Source organism: Magallana gigas, chromosome 1 (genome assembly GCF_963853765.1).
Source record: "Magallana gigas chromosome 1, xbMagGiga1.1, whole genome shotgun sequence".
Taxonomy (NCBI): Eukaryota; Metazoa; Mollusca; class Bivalvia; order Ostreida; family Ostreidae; genus Magallana; species Magallana gigas.
In genome coordinates, this window is record NC_088853.1 from 7537491 (window position 1) to 7557460 (window position 19970).

The following is a 19970-nucleotide window of genomic DNA, read 5'->3' on the forward strand; positions in this document are numbered from 1 at the left end:
TCATCCTTGGGGCCCATGACATTTTTGCATGTGAAATTGAACAAGTCGGCACTGCTATCCTGAGGAAAAAAATCAGAATGGGTCATTTTTTCAAAATATTGTGTAAAAACTCCCTTAAAATGTATTTTTTTCTTGTGTCTCTCGAACAATAAAAGGCATATTCACTTAACGTTCATTTGCCGTTATGTGTGACAGAAGAACACGTAGGATCGCCCATACGGTAGGTAAATATCTTCGTTGAGAGAGTTACAGATAGACTAGAGACTGTCGACAATAAAAGTCTACGAGACAGTTTGGTCGTGCACCGCTTTTGTTTTAATATGATTACCGTAAACTGTGAGCATTTGTTAAATTCCATCTCATCATGGTTGTTTTTTTTTTTTTTTGTTTTTTTTTTGTTCAAATTGTTTATTTCCGTGCCTTTGTTTATCATCATCGATCATTTGAGTATATTTTTGTTTCTCCTTCATGTGTATGATTTATGAAAATAATATAAATGAAGCTATTATGAGAGTTGTGCAGGTCATTACCGCTAGAAGTTAAAGAATGGTTACCCAAAAAGTGGTTGATGCCAAGTGGTTAGTAACAATGAAATTGTTCGTTCCAAACGTTCGTTGTTACTTAAAAGGTAAATATAAAGGCAAACTAGATCTCGTTACGAGTAACGAGTAAGTCTTCCGTCCGATTTTGTTTTATTTGATACGATGAAATATCGTATATAGATACTCTCTTCCAAATCTGAGATCCTTGTGAAATTTGATTTTTTTGTGTCGAGACCGGAAACGGACGAACGAAAGGGATTCATGAAAATAAAAGCCGTTTTTTTGTGTACATTTTTCTTGTGTACAGCACTGTTTATCATGCTAGATAAATCGCCCAAGAAAGTATCTTAAACTTGTTAAAAACAAGAAATCTTTGAACCCTTCCGGTGAATACCAGAAATGACAAAATAAAAACCCGTTAAACACATCTTCAATCAATTGTCTATCATTCATAAAAGTTCAAGTATCAATCACTTACAGTGACTAAAATCTCACAGGTATCAAATTTGTAAAAAGAATATATACCTAAGATATTTGATATAACTCACCTGATTATTTACCATACATAAGATCGTGTAATAATATACCGGTATTCATTCCATGTAAAAACAAAATAAAGAAAAAAAAATGTTTAGTGTTTCCGGTCCCGACCGGAAGTGACGACGATTTAATAAAAACATGTAAACACGGATACATGCTTAGGGCTATCATTCCACAAAGTTTGGTTGTTCAAGTCATCACCGTTTTTTTTAAATTTCGTGGAGTCATTTTTTTTTTCTCTTGACAAGAAACGGACAAACGGAAATGCTCAGTGAAAATAAAAGTAAGTATTTCTTGAACATTAGACAACCGTACTTTATTGTTTATCAGTTTTACTAAAATTGTCCAAGAAAAAACAGTTAAACATTCAAATAGCTTGATTTTTTTTAATCCTCTCGGTGAGGCCTGGAAGTGACGGTTGACAAAATGAAAGCGGTTCTATCAAATGTCTATTTTCTATATAAGTTTCGTGTATTGATCACTTTCTGAGATCTCGTTGGTAAAACATTCATTTAAAAAAAACGCTTTCTGAGATATTTGAGATATCTCACCGGAAGTAGATTTTTTTTGTTTTTATTTTACATTGGATACATGACATATGTAAGGATTTATACTAACAGTTTAACTCTATTTGAAACAAATTAAATGCAAAAGAAAAAAAAAATATTTCTAAAGTGCCTCCGGTGACGACCGGAATTTATGACCAACAAAACAAAATAGTTTAAAAACATCTACAAATATATTTCTATCATCCTATTAAGTCTGAATGCTCAAGTTTTCATCATTTTTTAGATCTCAATGTCACAAGCGTTTTGTTGCAGTCCAGGAAACAGACGACAGGAAATTAACTTAAAAAAATGAAAATTGTATGCTCGAGATATAATTTTGTTCTATCACTCCTGAAAATTTCAAGAAAATCTATCGAGCCTTCTCTGAGAAATCGTGTGTACAAATAAGGGGAACAAAATTCGTACCTAATTTTTGAGCCATAGTGAGCTCTTGAGATTGGCGCCACTGGTGTAAAACACAAACAATAGGCAACATTTCAGACTATGATCTACCTTTCCTAAAAATTTCTTATTCATATCTCTAAAAGTTTTCGAGATCAAGCGTGCACAAAATGGGTTTTAAAAGTTACAATCAGCGATAAATCAGTACCGGAAGTGACGACGGCAAAAATATTAAAAACAAAATAAATTCAGATCACTTGCAATCATCTGTAGAAAAAATGATTCCAATCGGTTGAATAGTTTTTGAGAAATCGCCTACACAAAATTTGTGGGTAAAAAATTAATAATGACTAGACATGATCTCGTTGGGGGCAACGAGGAGGTCTTCCATGCAATATTTTGAAGAGAATATGACCTTGACTTTGATATTCGTCAACAAAACGATGTTAAAATGGAAGCAGAGTTATAATGCCCTTCTACATCTATAAAGTTTTGAGATGAAACAGATCAAACTTTTTAGATTCTAGTCCCTTGAAATGTTTAATTAAGTACCAATTAAGGAAGCGTTTACGTTCATTGGTAAAGTAAAATGCAAGATGAACAAATTTTCCTTCTATAGCAAATAACAAATTATTCCTTTGTAAAGACCTGCAAAATACTTTAGAACCATTTTACTCCCTAATTTAAGGGACCAGCCCCTTTTCCTAATATTAAATGAAATTATAAGATATATATATATATATATATATATATATATATATATATATATATATATATATATATATATATATATATATATATATATAATTTTTTCTTAATATGATAATCATAAACAAATTTGACTTCTTATTATTAACACATTAATTTCAACAAGTGTTTAGAAATTTGTCACGGTTCTTGAGCTATCTAAGAAAGAACGTTTTAGGGGTCGACCCCTTATCTCCATTTTGGGGCCACATTAGGAAATTTTGATGATTGAATATTGTTTAGAACATCATACTAAGTTGTTTTTTTTCTTAATTGATTTTCAAAATAGTTGTCCTTTTTAAGATATGTGATCAAAGTTTGGGACTTCTGGCACCTTAAGACCCCTAATTACCTAACGTATGAAGTTTTTTTTTATAATGTAAAGTTTAACAAATATGAAATAAAAATCTTTGCTTCTATAATCTTATTACAAAATATTTCTCAGCAAAGTAAACGAAGACTTCAGAGCCCTATTGGCCTCTAATTGGAGGGACCAGCCCTTTTTTCTTGAAATCAAGTGAAAGGTCTTGTGATATTAAACATATTTTGTTCAACAAGTGTTTAGGAGTTTGTTACCATTCTTGAGCTATCTTTGAAAGAGCATTTTAGGGACCGATCCCTTATCTCCTTTTTGGGACCACATTAAGAAATTTTTATGATTGAATATTCTTAAGAACATCGTTCTAAGCATCTTTTATTCTTAATTGATTTTCAAATTATTTGTCCTTTTCGAGATATGAGGGATCAAAGTTTTGGACTTCTGGCCCCTAAAACCCCTAATCACGTAACACATGAGACAGTCTTGATAATAATAAAATAAATACGAGATAAACATTTTTGCTTCTAAAACATATTACAAAATATTTCTCGGTAAAATACTATAAATTAAGAACTTAAAATCCTTCTCAGTCCCTTATTTGAGGGACCAGCCCTTGTTTCTTTATATCAAACGAACGTGTAAATATAAACTTTATTTGCATTTCATTTTTTAACAAAATAATTTTGAGAAAAGAGATATAAAAAGAAACAAGTGAAAAATAGAGACTTTTTGAACCAGACAATAATGAATGTCAAATGGAGCATCTACAATCTCTTATGTATAAATCTCGAAAGTTTAAACTTATCTTTTAAGGTTTAGGAGGAGTTTCAAGGACAAGCTGACCCACTTAAACTCAAAAGCTCAAAAATAGAAGTGACGTCATCAAAATAAAAAAAAAAATATTTAGTTTAAATAAGCATCTATCAGATCTGAAAGTTTCATGAAAATCAATTGAGTCATCTTTGAGAAATCGCCTGCACAAAAATGCGTTAAAAAACCAAGAATAATAATTGGAAAAATAAACAAAGCAATAACAATAAAGTCTTCCGTTGGAAACAGAAAACCTTAACTAGTGATCAACTTTTTTTTGTATTTGAATTGTATCAAATTACCATTTCTACGGAGCGGGTTATTTAAGACCCTTCTGATTAGCAAAAGCGGAGATGATTTGAAAAGGACCCTATTTAAAATGTTTGATCCTGAGGTTTTGAAATTATATTTCTGATCATTATTTATAATATATTTTATTTTTCTCAAGACATTGGTTTACCTTATAGAAAGACTTCGGTGGTAAATTGTTATACCACTTCTTGTTCATATACTTCTGAGAGCAAATGTGGGCTACCACATCATACATCAAATTTTCGTAAGCAAAGGTTATTGGACTGGAGTAAATACCCAAAACAGATGCCTTAATGTTCATGAGTTCGATGGCTTGTTTTGCATTTTCTTCATACATTTTGTCCATCATGTTGAGACAGCGTTGCTCAAAAATTCTGATCAAAACGTATAAATAGGTAAATATAACATTGAATTTAGTAGACATATTACGATATACTTTAGATTTTAAAAAATACTGGTTTCAAAGAATGTCAAAATCATTTTATCTTTTGAAATATTGAAACAAATAAGACATCATGCTTTTTTTAGCCTATAATGTATGATCTATTTAATTTTACTTTGAATGGTCCTCCAGATCTTTTGAAATGACTAACTCTTTGGCATTTCTTGCTCTTTTTGAAAGCTTTTTAAGAACAGCTGAACATACTAAGCCAGTCACTAAAACAAAATCAAGAGAAACACAAATAGGTAGCTAAGTTTTGTTCAAAACAGTCAAACAAACAAAACATTTATATGAACAAATACTGATGAAAACAATTAAATACAAGGCCGCTTACTCCGATCATTTTTAATATGAGTTAACGGATTTCGATTGTAATAAAATGTAAATGTGAATAAAATTGAACAAAATAACTGAATTAATTTCCGTTTTGCTGCGAAAAGTGCTTTGTTTTATAATAACAAGCTATTATCAAAAAGGATTGCATCCTCCGATAATTGACCCAAAAGCAACATCTTTGATAAGCGTTGAGCGACAAAAATTTGTACTTTAAATATGTACGTATTTTAATTCTGATTTTAAAAAATGCAAAATGATGATTTCTGAAGATAAAATATTCCACTGAATGTGAGGTTAATAACGATTCTCAATTAACGCCAGTAAAATTATTATGATTATCTGAATTTTAGAAATATTTTTCTTATTTTTAACCGTCTAATAAGTTTTGAAATTAAAAACGTCGTGTATATTTAATGTTTTCACCAATTATTCAGTGAAATAAAAAAAAAACTCATTTCAATTTACAGTTATTATTGAACAAAAAATACAGCGCCCACAAGATAAGTAATGCAATATATATCATTCATTTTAATTTAATCCTTGTAGAAACACAAAATTTAAGTTCAAATATTAAGAATGTTTATCTTGTCAGAAACAGCATAGGCTTATTTTTTTCAATATGGTTACCTGACTGGCTTACTCTTTTCTTTAAAGAATGATTCACGCGTGCAAAATCTATGATTTAAATGTTTAACCTTGAACATGTAACTCTTACATAATTGGTGTGTGCCTCTGAGCCAACAAATTTCGGCCAGTTCTTTTCTATTGACGAAGATGGCCCAAAGTAAGAGGTTTGCAGAACTCTCATTGTTTTCTTCTGTTTTCTTTCCTTTTTTATCGTCTGGTAGTATAAATTCTAAAAAAGCAAACATATTAGTACCTTAAAATGTGCGTTTGTGTAAAAGGTAAATATTTTGGAAACCCTGATAGAAAAACAAGAGGGCAACAGGTCTTAACGGTTACCTGAGTACCTTAGCCCATACACAAAATTGTGGAGGAGTCTCATAAATGCCTTTAATTGAGTTTTATTAGAAAACTACAATATTGTAATGACATCCATCTCCCTGCCTGAATTTATTTGGAAAGGACTTTTAATCCTATAGTTTAGCACAAGACCTATCGGTTGTTAGAGAGTGTATGACCTACTACTGATTAGTAGCACATATTCCATGTAAAGGATTGTTTCAAGGTATGTTTACATTCAAAAAAGGTTCTATATGTTTTTATCTGTAAACTAAAACAAGGTGGCAAGTATATTACCTAATAATTTACTATTAACACGTCTATTTGTTAAAAAAGAAATAAAAACTGTTATTGTCTCAATGATAAAAATACTTGCATAACTATTTTGATCATACTAGTTTTTGATCTTACTAGTTTTTAATTTTATCATATTTGATAACAATTAAAAAATAAGAACAAGCGAAGGAAGATTACTCCATTAAGAAGTAATCAGGAAGATGACTACATTTACTGTTATAATCCTCCTCCCAAAACTTTCAAATGCTTTCACTTTATCTTTTAGATAATTTTGATGGACAGCTTCATTATTTTACTTTTCTAACAATGGGAATTAACCCATTTATTTCAATCAAATTCCTGAGCAGAATAAAATAATAAGACAAATACATACCCCCCCCCCCCCCTTCCCCACTCATAACCCTTACATGCACGTGACATGAAATACTATTAAAGATAACAGGATCATTTTATTTTCTAAATATGCATTTGTTTTATTCTGTGTTCTATGCCTGTAGAGAAGACGTTTTTTAAACATTACATGCATTAACACTAAATGACCATACACCCCCCCCCCCCCTTACGTGCTCTAGGGCGTAAAGCCCTGTCCCAGGGTAATGAATCACAATTTAGGAAGAGAAGTCCGTGGACATCATTTCCATGCAAATATATATATGGGAGTATAGAAGACGATTTTCTAAGATTTAATACATTTTCCCTATGTGGCCCCACCCTAGAGCCTGACCCCCTGACCCAGGGGCGTTGAATTTCATAATTTTGGTAGAAGGCGTCAATGACATCATAACCATGCGTTAGGTTTTCTTTTTCTCACATGTGTGGGAGGTTGGCTTATTTTGCATATTTTGCCCTCCCTGTGGCCCCTTCAGCAGAAGCAGAGCCAGGAATTTCATAATTTAGATTTCTCTTACCATAGAGATGCTTTAAACCAAAAATGAAAACACTTGGCTTTGTAGTTTTTCGAGAAGAAGTGAAAAATGTTAACACACAGACGAACGACGACAGACGAAGATCAATTGCACTAGGTCAACTGAGCCATTGGTCACCTGACTATTTTTTTTATAGCCATTAGCTGTCTAATAGTTTACGTTTATCTGTATTTATTTAAAGCCAGAATATATACATAGCCTTATATATGTTAGTTTACTTGACAATTTAAGTTGTTTATTGACGAAAAAGAGATTTTAAATTGATTAATCATTATTCCAGCAGTTCCTCTTTAACGATAGGAATTCATTTAGACATGCATGAAAAGCACACAGATATAAATTAATCATGATATACTGTATAACCTATAAAATAAACTGTATATATTGTTTTAAAAAAAATGGCATGCATTGGGTGCACTCAATAGAATTGTTGTTTTGTTGTTTTTTTTTTTAATTAAAATTGCGTAAACCATGAAACACACTACGCTGGGTGACATATTTTTTAATCACAGAAAAAGGAAACAAATAGATGAAGAAACAATTATCAGGGGGTTTTCATGTAATAAAACGTCCCAACAACTAGCCAAATATTTCAAGCTTATCTAAACATCTTATAAACACAAGATTTCTATGTTACAAAGACATAAGCAGATGGAGGGTCAAAAAATCCCCACAAAATGCCCAAAATAAAAGAAAAGTTTTGATGAGTAATATTCTGCTTTAGATATTGCATAGGTATTATTTTTTTTATTGGTGAAAAGAAAATATAAGATTTTACAGAGGTATAAGAAAGAATCACCGCCAGGGAGAATACATTGTTATACTTTACTTCAGTTTTATGAGTTAAAATCAGAAGAATCTAGAATTTTCTAAAAACTATTAGTTTTTAGAAATAATATTCTCAAATTGCACACAGAGCACATGGCTTCCCAAATATTTGTTCATATAATAGTTTAAATAAAATATTAGAAACTTTCTAGATTTTAATGATATGTTGTGTGGGGCAAAACTGTGCTCATATCCAAAAAAGACATTTTATTAAATTAAAAATTGGTATTGTCGCCCGAGAAGACATGTAATATATGTTATATAACATTTTTAAACAAATCAAACTCGGGTTATCAACATATTTATTTAATTCACAAGGCAGAGGCAAACGTTTTTAAAACACTCACGCTTGAGTTTATCACTTTTGTCGTATTTGCCGAATTTTTTTCATCAATTAAACTATCGAGTTCATCTGAATTTAGATGAACAAACCGCAGACATCGACATGTTTAAAATTCGCGGATCTGTTTACGTTTGCTTAGCAACTGGCTCATTGAATTTCGAACCCGACGTAATTAATATGCAGAATTCTTGCACGCGATGGTGATATTACAGTTTCGGGAGGGCAATATAACTATTTCCTGTGAAATATAACTGTTTCCGGTGTGATTCAGCAATTTTCAGGGCATAGTAATAAAATTATCTAATTTGTGACATAACGAGAAAACTTATTCAAAAATGTAATATTATACAAATATTGACTGGGGTTCAGGGCAACATTGATTATATTAGCCCCCGAGGGACGAAATATTGCCCGACGCGAAGCGGAGGGCAATATTTTCGTTCCAAGGGGGCTAATAAAATCAATGTTGCCCGAAAACACAGTCAACATTTGTTTTGTTATATGAAGAAACAAACCAAAATTTAAGAAATTAATTGAAAACATCACCGTAATTTTTTCAGCTCAACAAAGAATTCAATTTTGTGCAAAGTTCATTTCCAAAATATCCTAAGCATCAAACGGCCACTGGTGATATTCCGCCGACCGTAAGAATTAACGTACAGATGTTCTACCTGATTTTACTTCACAGTAATTCGCAAATCCTTATATCCGTAATGATAGCAAACCGTTGCATTGTGCGTCCGTTGTTTACTTGCCTTGACTGACTGTCTATTATGACGTCACCTTGTTTTGGAGTCGCGAAGAGGTATTCGCGTCATCGTGTACGAATCAACAAATCAGAGGCGATTATTTGAAATAGAGGGAGTGTTCTCTAGATATTATTCTTAGCCGGTCAATATCAAAAAAATATCGACCGGTCAATATTTTTTGGACAAGCTAATATTACAATTATTGACTATTCGTCTATATAGAGTTATATAGTGAGAAAATACTACTGAATCTAACAATACCCATTGTTTTATTCGATTAAAATGTAAATATTCAAGGGGCGCAACTCAATTTCATCGCTAGATAGCACCAACGCATTACCGAGTTTTTATCAGAGTGGAACGAAAATCCTTGGCTAGCAAGGATGCCATATCCCGTATCTAATGAAACAGAGACAACTCTGTATTGATAATTGTAATGATTGTATGCATGATGCAGTTCGACGTTGTTTACAGTGACAAATAATTGTATCTGAGAAAAGTATGGTCTGATAACACCATGTAAGTATATTCAATATATTAATCACAAGTTCGTAAACTGTTAAGGTGGAAAAACACACCTGGAAAAAGTAACTCAAATTAACAGGAAATTATTTGATTTTGAAAGATATAACGATAAATAAACTGAACATATGCAAATAAGCAAAAGTTTTGCAGCTTCGGGATAAATAATGAATATCTAAAAAAAATCAAATAAGCGAGTACATGTAACTACAAAAGCCCCTGCAGGATTCGATCTAGGGAGATCATAACCCAGACACTTTATCCACTCGGCAAAGGAGTTAGTTAAATGTTGACATCGGTAAATCCTTTTGATAAAATAAAATGTAATTTAGATCGAAGCCATTTCGGTATGATCTATAATTCCACCTCAAAGCTGACATGAATTCATAAATACGTATTTTTTCCCTTTTATCTCCAACTACCGCCTTATTATTTGTGGATTTCTATTGTTTTGCTAATCGCTACACACCTCCAATATAAGAGCACTATTTATGCTTCACCACATTCCGGTATTTCATTTACCTAAACACGTTACCTTGGACGAAAAGACTTGTAGAAACGCGTTTTGAACAAAAACAATATGACAACAAATCCATTGACATGGAATACTTAATGAATGACAAAACTAGACAGACTGAAATCAAGGCACAGATACTTCAAAAGTCCTCGATAATTGTTTTCCATGTGTATGTTATAGCATCGCACATGCGCAAACCACACACTGTGACAGAACGAGCAATGTCAATGATCGCATGGTTTTTAGAAACGAAGTGTTTTATAGAAATTGATATAAATGATGTTACGTTATTATTTTCTTAGACTTAATATCATTTATCTACTGTGTTGGATGTAGTACCGCCGGGGTTTTCAGAAATATTTGCTGCGCAAAGAAGTGCTGGGGGCAGTATGTGTAAACATACAAATTGAATAACGTGCGCTAACGGGTAAATAAATTTTGTTTGCACAAATTGATGCAGTTTTGAGACACATTTTTCTAAAAATAAGAATTCAATGCTTCTTATTAACGGTTTTACTATGATTCCCTCTCCGCAATTATGATTTACTTCTCGAAACTTCCGTCTTATTCCACGAGTAATGCGCAATTAATGAAAGGGCCGTTGGAAAAGCAGAATGATGCTGACAAAATAGTACACAGCGCTATAAATTCTAATTACAATTTTTTTAATTCTGTTACCTGATGAGTATGACCTTGGGTAAAATAATAAATAATTTAATCAAATTCGTTTAACTGTTAAAAAAATATTTTCATCAATGAAATAATTATCAGCGTAATTATAATATCAGGCGGTGATCCTGTTTGAAGCTACAATGAGAGTCGGTCATGTTCTAAGAGAAATACTGAACGGAGATTGTTGTCGTACGCACCAGATTTGGTGACTGTGTATTCTATGTAATGCGTTAATATTACTCAAATCAATCAATGTAATCAAGATCAAATAAGGGGGAAAAAGTTAATGTAAATATAAATACATGACCGGAACTGAAGCAGACCTCATATGTTTACAACTTAATGATATGTATGTTGAGAGCATGTACATTATTTCTTTGGCTATACATATAAGCCTTCTGATATTCTTGGAAATATATATTGCTGTAAATGATTAATTACGGTTTGTGTTTACAATCGCTCTAACAAGGACCCGTCGATCATTTATAAAAAAAGAGCGGGGTTTTGTCGAAATCTACATTATAAAATTAGGAACATTTAACTAGCAATTCGCAAAATATATATGTGTGAATATTATTTTATTATTAACCAATTTTTTGCAATGTGAATCTATCTAAAGTACAGATTGAAAGTAAAATTATTAAATACTAGAAAATACCTCTTTATTTAGTTTAACTCTGTGTTATAATGTATAAATGATGTTGAGTTACAAAAAAATGTTTTCAAATTATATCGGATACAATTAAACATTCCTCATTATCCCTTTTAATGATAATTTTTTGATGTACTTTAAAATAAAAATGGCCCTAAAATATACAATAGTATCAGTTTGCGACTGTTATGACAGATACTAGTCTTAATGAATTTTTTTCAAATAAATTTATCTTCCATGATGAAGCAACATGAGTGAACACAAAATAGTTCTATATCATATCTGTTCGTAAAAAAGCATTCTAAAAATGTTCTGTCATTCACCTTGTCTTGTTTATAGTTTAAAAAGTCTGTTCTTCCAAAGAATTGCAATTATTTTTCTCTCTGTCAGAATGTCACCTATTGGCCACAAGTTTTATGCAAGCATTCTATGCAGTAAATTGACTTAAGTCCATCCCAAGTTATTGCTTTCATCACTTTTTTATTATATTTTTTTTTTTTTATAAAATACAATTACCTGTGTAAGATGTACAGTTGTAATCAATGAAATTGAAAGTATCCAAGATATCTTCATTGACAAATTGACCCTTTTTACTCATAAAAGTTTACAGGAACAAACACAAAAATTCCTTACGGAGAGCTCTAATGGGAAATGCTTACATCTGTTCTCCAATCGGAAGTACTCAGGACACCTCGCGCCATTTTTTAACATTATCATCCTGGCTTAATAATGGCTGATGCATATGAAGGGTAATCATGTTCAAAAATCCAGACCTGTAAACTTGTACATCCGAATATGCCATCACGTTGATGTGTGGGCCTGAGAATGAATGAGTGTAATTTTAATTGTGTAACCTTTAAAACTCTGGCATAAACAGTTTAGAGTAGACCCCGCAGACATTCAATCTATTTTTTTTTCTGCAGCCCAAAATGCTGTTTGTTATTTACATGTAACCTGCCACTATAATTCACGCTTTCTACCTGTAGTCTCTGCATTGGTATCTCCGTTTTCTGAAATAACACGGCTGACGTGTTACAAGTCGACAAATGTAAAGTCTACAAGTTTGTCGAATTTTGACATGACCATATAAGAAAACAGTGACGTCACTGATAGAAAAGGCTACCTGCAGTTAAAGGCGTGCCGTAATCGCCGGAAAGGGAACGGAATAACTAAATAAAAATGATATGTAGGCATACATAAATGATAATCATATTATATCCGGATAACAACCTTTCTTTTGAAGTTTGATTTTCGCAGGCATGGTAAGGCTTTCCGATTGATTTTACAGCGATGTGTAGAAAGTCACTTGTCTGTTCTTCACACGCTTTTACGTCATAATTAACTTTGACGTCACGATCTGCATTCCTGTCGATAGTTCTCAGGAAATGTATCTCCACGTTTAAAGTGAATTATATATCATATCAGTATAAAACCGCATGTTACCTTTACATATATGCTGCCGTTAATACTACACGTACAGAATTCATTCATATTACAAGAGGCCAATAGACCTTAACGGTCACCTGAGTAGCATATAACCAATACACAAACTTGTGAAGGAGTCCCATACATGCATTTAATTAATTGGGTTTCATTCTGGAGTAGAAAAATTATAAATTTGTAATGACGACCACCTCCCTGCCTGAAATCTTGCAAAAAAGAATATTGTGAAACCTATAATTTTGGCGAAAAACTTAACGATCTGGTCTACAAAATCATGATTGCAGTTTTCCTTTCACATGTGTGAGAGTAAAGATGATCATTTTTAAACATGATATGCACTACCACCTATACATATAATTTGGCCCTCCCCTTGAGTCAAAACCCATAATTCAGGGGACATGAAATTTAAAATTTTAGTAGAGGATTTCCTGGTAAACATAATTATAAAGTCAGTTTTTCAAACAGATGTGTGAGAATAGAGAATAAGATTTTTAAACATTATATGCCTTAACGCTATATTGCCATATCCCCCCATCCAATGTCCAGAACCCCTGACCCCGGGGCCATGAATTTCACAATTTAGGTAGCGGAGTTAGTGCACATCATAACCATGTATTCAGTTTTTGCCCACGTGTGGTAGTAAAGAAGAAGATTTTTTTTTTAGGATTTAATACATTCAAACTATGTGGGCATTTTGGCCCCACCCCAGAGCCTGAACCCCTGATAAAGGGGTCATGAATTTATGCACATTATAATCATGCATTAAGTTTTCAACAAATATATATATGGGAGTAGAGAGGAAGATTTCCTGAGACTTAATACATTTAACTATATGGCCATTTTGGCCCACCCTATAGCCAAAACTCCTGACTCAGGGGATATGAATTGCACAATTTTGTTATAGGGCTTTATGGACATCATAACCATGAACCAGTTTTTTTCTCACATGTATGGGAGAAGAAAAGAAGATTTTATTAAAATTTGGCTTTTTGTGGCATATTTGGCCCCACCTGTAGTGCCCCGGAGATGGTAAAGCCATGAATGTCACAATTTAGATTCTTCTTACCATAGATATGTCTCACACTAAAAATGGTAACAATCAGCCTTGTAGTTTTTACGAAGAAGTTAAAAATGTAAAATTGTGAACGGACGACGACGGACGAAAGCGGAGAGCAATAAGCCACCTGAATTCACTCAGGTGACCTAAAAAACAAGTATAAAAAATCGGCAGTTTTAAAGCTTTGTTTTAAGTAAAAGACTTTTTAGGAACTAGTGGTTTGGAGACTTTCCATGTTAAGTGTAAATAACTGAATGAATAAATTGGAATGCATGTAAAAACCAGTTGGCGCATATAAAAGATCAACACAATTTCAGAATATTTTACGTAAAATTTCTAGAGAATATAAGTACTAATGTGAATCGTGCTGGGAAACCTACTTATTACCCCATTTTTTTGAAAACGTTTTTAATTAGTAAAATCTGCATTTTCTAATGATTTTGTAGAATGTCAAAAACAATATTTTTCATAAACGAAATATCTATTTCAAGCCCAAGCAAGAACTTCAAAGTATATGACAAAACAAAGGATTTTATTTTAAATATTTATGATTTAATGTCATTTATCACCTGCACCGATGCGATTTAAAGATATCATTTGCAATTTGCGCATTGTGCGTAGGAAAATGCCATTTTTTGCAGTTTTCATGCATTTCCTTCGCAGATATTCCGAAGGGAGGGGAGCATAAATGTTTTAAAAACATCTTTTTTTTTTTGCTATACGACTTTAACAAAAAGCCATAGATAATGCAATGTAACGATTACATACTTCAATGACCGGTCAATGTATGTGGCTCTGTATGGTTCAACATTAAGGGAAAATCCCACAAACGAGATTATAACATTACATTTTTTTCATATCAAATTATGATACCCATGATATAGCCAGATATGTTGTCATATAGGTGATATTTTGTCTTGTTGAACTCGGTGATTCTTAACTGAATATGTTTTACACTGGTTAGTTTTTCCATAGCTTATGAAACAGCAAATTATGTTTTAAATGCAGCCGAACGTATACAACTTTTTCGTGTGTGCTTTTCTTACATGTATTTTGAATTTAATTTATTAAATATTGATTTCGTAATACAATGAATAGTGATTAATGTACCTTTGTATCGCAATATACTACAACACAGCTTTCTGGCTTCGGTTTCTACGTTCACCTTTTGGACCGTTCTTGTCATCCTCAGGCCCATTATTTGTTGTTTTTTTATAAACAATACTCAACAGATGTTCACATAACGTTTCTGATCGTCGTGCTAGCTACAATATGCAAGAATAATGTTTTGGTTTCTTGAGCTAGTTTTACCTTTTACCGAATTCATAGAATTAAAACAAACGTTTATGACATGTAAAACACAATAATAAAGGGGATAAAACGGATTTTTAACATTCAGCTCAACTTTGAACAGAAAAAAAGTTTGTATGATATAAAATCGGTTATAAAAACTATTTTTTGATGATGCTATTTGGTGTTATGGCGACTTTCAGATTTACCTTCATAATCCACGGCATATGGTGACATTTTTTGTCCTTAAACCCACAATCCATGCATGAGACAGTCTAAAAATGTATACAGTTTAAATAAAATTTATATAATTTAAAAACTTTGAAATTGCTTTGGAAAAAAAACAATGACATTCGGCATAATCATCCCCCACCCACCATACCTCAGGTTTTAACATTGATATTTTAAGGTTAGCCATACAATCTAAACGGGAATTACAAGATTTTTATTTTACCTCTACATATAAATCATTCAATTCATCCGTATCGAGTTGCACTTTTTGATCCATCAAAACCCTGACATAGTCGCACCGATTTGCCTTTAATGCCTCAAAAAGAAGAACCTTTAACAAAGCATCAAGTTTAATTATTAAAATAGAAAGCCGTTAAAGCAAACATAAAATTTGTTTTGAATAGGTCTTTTTACGCATGCATATAGTGTATGTTAATAACAGAGAAGCTAATATATGTGCAAGACGGATACAAAATAACATTTTGAAAAAAGAAATGATAGAAAATATTAAAATTAAAAGCAATGAATAGCTTACTTGTCCACATTTTTTCTTTTTTTGTGATGCTTGCCAAATCTGATAACCAAAGTAAAAGTATAACGGAAGTGTTGTTGATGTGCAATACTTTGGATTGAAGACGTACGGTCTTGACCCAAACTTGAATCCCTTCACCAGTGTATTTTCATCAATGTTTTTGGGCATACACGTCTCAAACATTGGCGTGTGTGGTTTATATACTGTTTGACCTAGCTGGTTTTCTTAAAGAACAAGAAAGACAAAGAGAAATCAATTGATACATGAAGGAAAAAAATAGCACTTGTCTACAAGCTCTTAAATAAGAAAAAAAAAATTTAAGATATATAAATAGATTATTATTTTGATAACTTTTAACGATTATTGATAATATGAAATAATCCTTTTAATATTTCGGACATATATTCTAATTGAAATAATCGTTTCCAAATGTTCAATTTCGACATTGCGTTACACTTTTTGTCTTTCAAAGATGAATATATTTTAATAAAATAATTTTTCAAGCTATCATATTGATTCAAACGAATCATTGTTACTATATATATATATATATATATATATATATATATATATATATATATATATATATATATATATATATATATATATATATGAGGCACAAGCACCAAAGGTTATTATAATGGACACAAGTGAAATATATTCAATATTTTTGGATTTTCACATTAAAAAAATCGATAAAATATTAGGTTTTTGTAGGTTTTTCTAATACTGAGGATAACAACCTGTCAAAGATAAGTAATTAATGTTCATGTAATCTTATTATAGCTACGGAAAATATAGATTTAGGTGCTTCATTTTTCACTTGAGCATTTAAAGTATAACTCTGAACAAATTAGATTGATTGTATCATACATAAAATATACGTACTTTGAAAATGTAGTAGTAATTCCCGTTTTAATTTGTTCTTTTTCTGATATAAAGAATCGTTTTTTTTAAATCATCATTTTTTTCAATTCCCTAATTTGTACAAATTCTGTATAGAAATGAATATTACATTCTTTGATTACACCATTATTTATGCTTTTCAGAATGATATCTTTAATAAAAAAAATAGGCATATATTTCATGCAATCAAGAAACTACTAAAAATTGTTTGTTTATGTCCAGTGGTTCAATTTTGCAATAAAGATACGATAAAAGGGCGATCATACCATTGACAGTAAATGGAAACCAATTCGTAATAAAAAGAAAATTTTGGAATATTACAAATTAAAACCAAAAATGGTTCTTACCTTTGTCATTTGTTTGGTCTGTATTTTGAATGTTTTTCAATAATCTAGTAATAATAAGCATCTCTCCTACAATGCTAGATAACATAAGAGGATCATCTCGTTCAAGGTCAAATATCCCAATCTACAATAACAGAACTTGGGATTTAGCAATATTATTTATAAAAAAGAATAAATGTATACGAGGGCTAATCAATAAAAATAAACACATGTTATTAATAGTGATCTTACTTAGCGTCCAATTGTTATTGTATTTGGTGGAGATAAATTAGCAACAGTTTCAAATATTTTGAAGTCGATTGATTTAGATATATTCCTACGTTTCTAAGAAATATTTAAAGTTTAATCTTGGCCCAAAAAAAAGGTAACGGTGCACAGTGATATTTATGTTATGTGATCTACCATAAAGGTTGACAGGAATATTTTTATAAATTGGGCTTCAAACAAAAAATATTAAAACCTCTATAAAGTATTGTCAAGATATTTTATGTGCAAAATAATAGCAAAGTATAGGTTTAAGTTAAACAAATACTTGTTTCAAAGGCAAGACTGTCCTCATTAAAATTGACTAAAAGCATTAACGTTGCACGACGTCCCGAAATAACGATACGTGCTTAAAGTGAATTCAACTCAAAGGAAAAGCCGATACTAGCAGTGGAAATGCTTGATGATCCAAATAATATGCAAACGCATGTCTGCGTTTAACTATGATTCATTTTGTGGGGCTGGTGTCAACTGCATTTCGGACATCAAACAGCCCGAAGAAAAAATGATATCATCTGATGTTCAGGGTTTTCCCTACAGTGCCAACAACGTTACTGTTGATAATGCAATTGTTTTATATATTTCCTGTAACACGGGTGATCGTTCGAGTAACATGCTGGATCGAGCATGTATTAGGAAACTTGGTTTTCTTTTTTCTTTTACCGTGCGTGATTGTTCGGATTTTCTGTTTTGTTACTTTTTTTAGGGAATGCCGGGATTTATTCTAAAACAACGACGAGTAGATTTTTAACAGTGCAAGAATGTGAATTTAAAACTGTTCATAAAAATATTGACAATTCATGTATAATTTCAGCGCTAGTCTTATTAAAATATTCTCTCTTACGATGCTATATGGAACGTATTTCAACCACTCATATGATCCTTTCTTTTCAATCATATCAGCAAGAAAGACACGTTGAATGCAAGCAATGAAGCTTATCGATTCCCTGTTCAAAATTAAATTATTATTCCTAGCTTTCTTTCAAATGAAAAGCATTTTTCTTTGTTACATGGTATTAACATTCGTTACAATTATAATCTATTTAGACGCTTTAAAACTTCAAATGACTAGAATTCAACCAGTTATGTACCGTATATTACGAAAATACGGGATTTGTTAAATCGATACTCTTTAAAACAAGGTAAAACATTAACCTGTATCTCGCACAAATGAATCGAACGTAAGTGAATCGGATTACATAATCATTAACTCGTTTATATGTAAGTTCAAGTAGAATATGCATTATTTTCATTTCTTTTACCCTTATTATTCTTTACCTTATGATAAAAGTTTATATTCGTTGGGGAAAATAAAACAATTGAATTGGTGAATGAATCCGAATATGTCGTTTAATCGTAAAATAAAACAGTGCATGACTATTGTTCATGCGGCTTTTAAAAATAACACGAACATATTGCACCACACATTAAAGCAGTACGTTTTCTTTATTCTAGTCTTAAACTACTATTGATTTCGCGTGTTAAATGGTTTAGAATCGTTCGTTTGCGTGTTTTATTACTATCATTCGTGTATCGTTAAAAATTCAATTAGTTAGTGATTGTCCGTGTATCATAAGTAATCGTATGTGATCGTTCGTGTATCAAAATCGTGCGTGTCGTTTGTCAACAATAACCTTGTTGCCATTGTATCTAGAAAGAAAAGATATAGGGTAAATTTTTATCTTAAAAATCGAGGAACCTTATGACTCTCACACGGTATATTGCCGTTTTAAATATAAGAGAAAAAGACACAGGATACTAAGTCTGATATATAAATGGAATATTTTGATAAGCTGTGATTGCGTCCTCTTGATGTGGTGTTTCCCTGTTTAAGATGTAACCGTGCTTCGTGTTGACAGCACGTGTAGCTTTTATAATAGGGTAACACATATTATTTTTCATCAAATAAAATGAAAGATTAGGTATCAATATAATAAGTGTTTGTTTATAGTGTCCTCGTAGTTTTTGATTGATTGTCTGATCGTCGTATAAGAACTGCGAACGATGGATTGTTAATCCGCCTAACTTAAAGTAATTGATAAAATGAATATTTTAAAATAACGCAGAAATGTATGTATATCTTTATTGAATATAAATGATTTGGTCAAACAAAGAGAGATAACTTTGTATTTTGGGTTAAAACAGGTCATTTCATAATACACACTAACGGAAATTGGAACTCTGTTAAACTGAGATTCCCTTTGAGGGGTTTTATATATTGTTATTTAGCATATTCATCCCGAAAATACATACCATTTAAAGCATTTTGCTTCCTAGCGTTTAAAACAATAATTGACAAATATCAATTAAAATGAAAATTTACTTCAATATATAACATAAACATGTTATTATTTAGTTTTTTTGCATATATCGGCCGCTTAGTATTTTCTCACTCAATACATTTTTGGACCCCCCCCCCCATCCCGTAATCAAAAT

The 19970-nt window shown here is 31.6% G+C and overlaps 1 long non-coding RNA gene across 1 annotated transcript; it reads right to left on the bottom strand.

Annotated features, from left to right (window-relative positions):
• Nucleotides 1-15711: 15711 nt before the first annotated feature.
• LOC117687294 (uncharacterized) lies at nt 15712-17372 on the bottom strand. Its single transcript, XR_010711312.1, has 3 exons — nt 17274-17372; nt 16024-16244; nt 15712-15819 (listed from the first exon to the last, which is right to left on the bottom strand). It is a non-coding gene; the product is annotated as an uncharacterized lncRNA (long non-coding RNA).
• Between the last annotated feature and the right edge of the window lie 2598 nt (nt 17373-19970).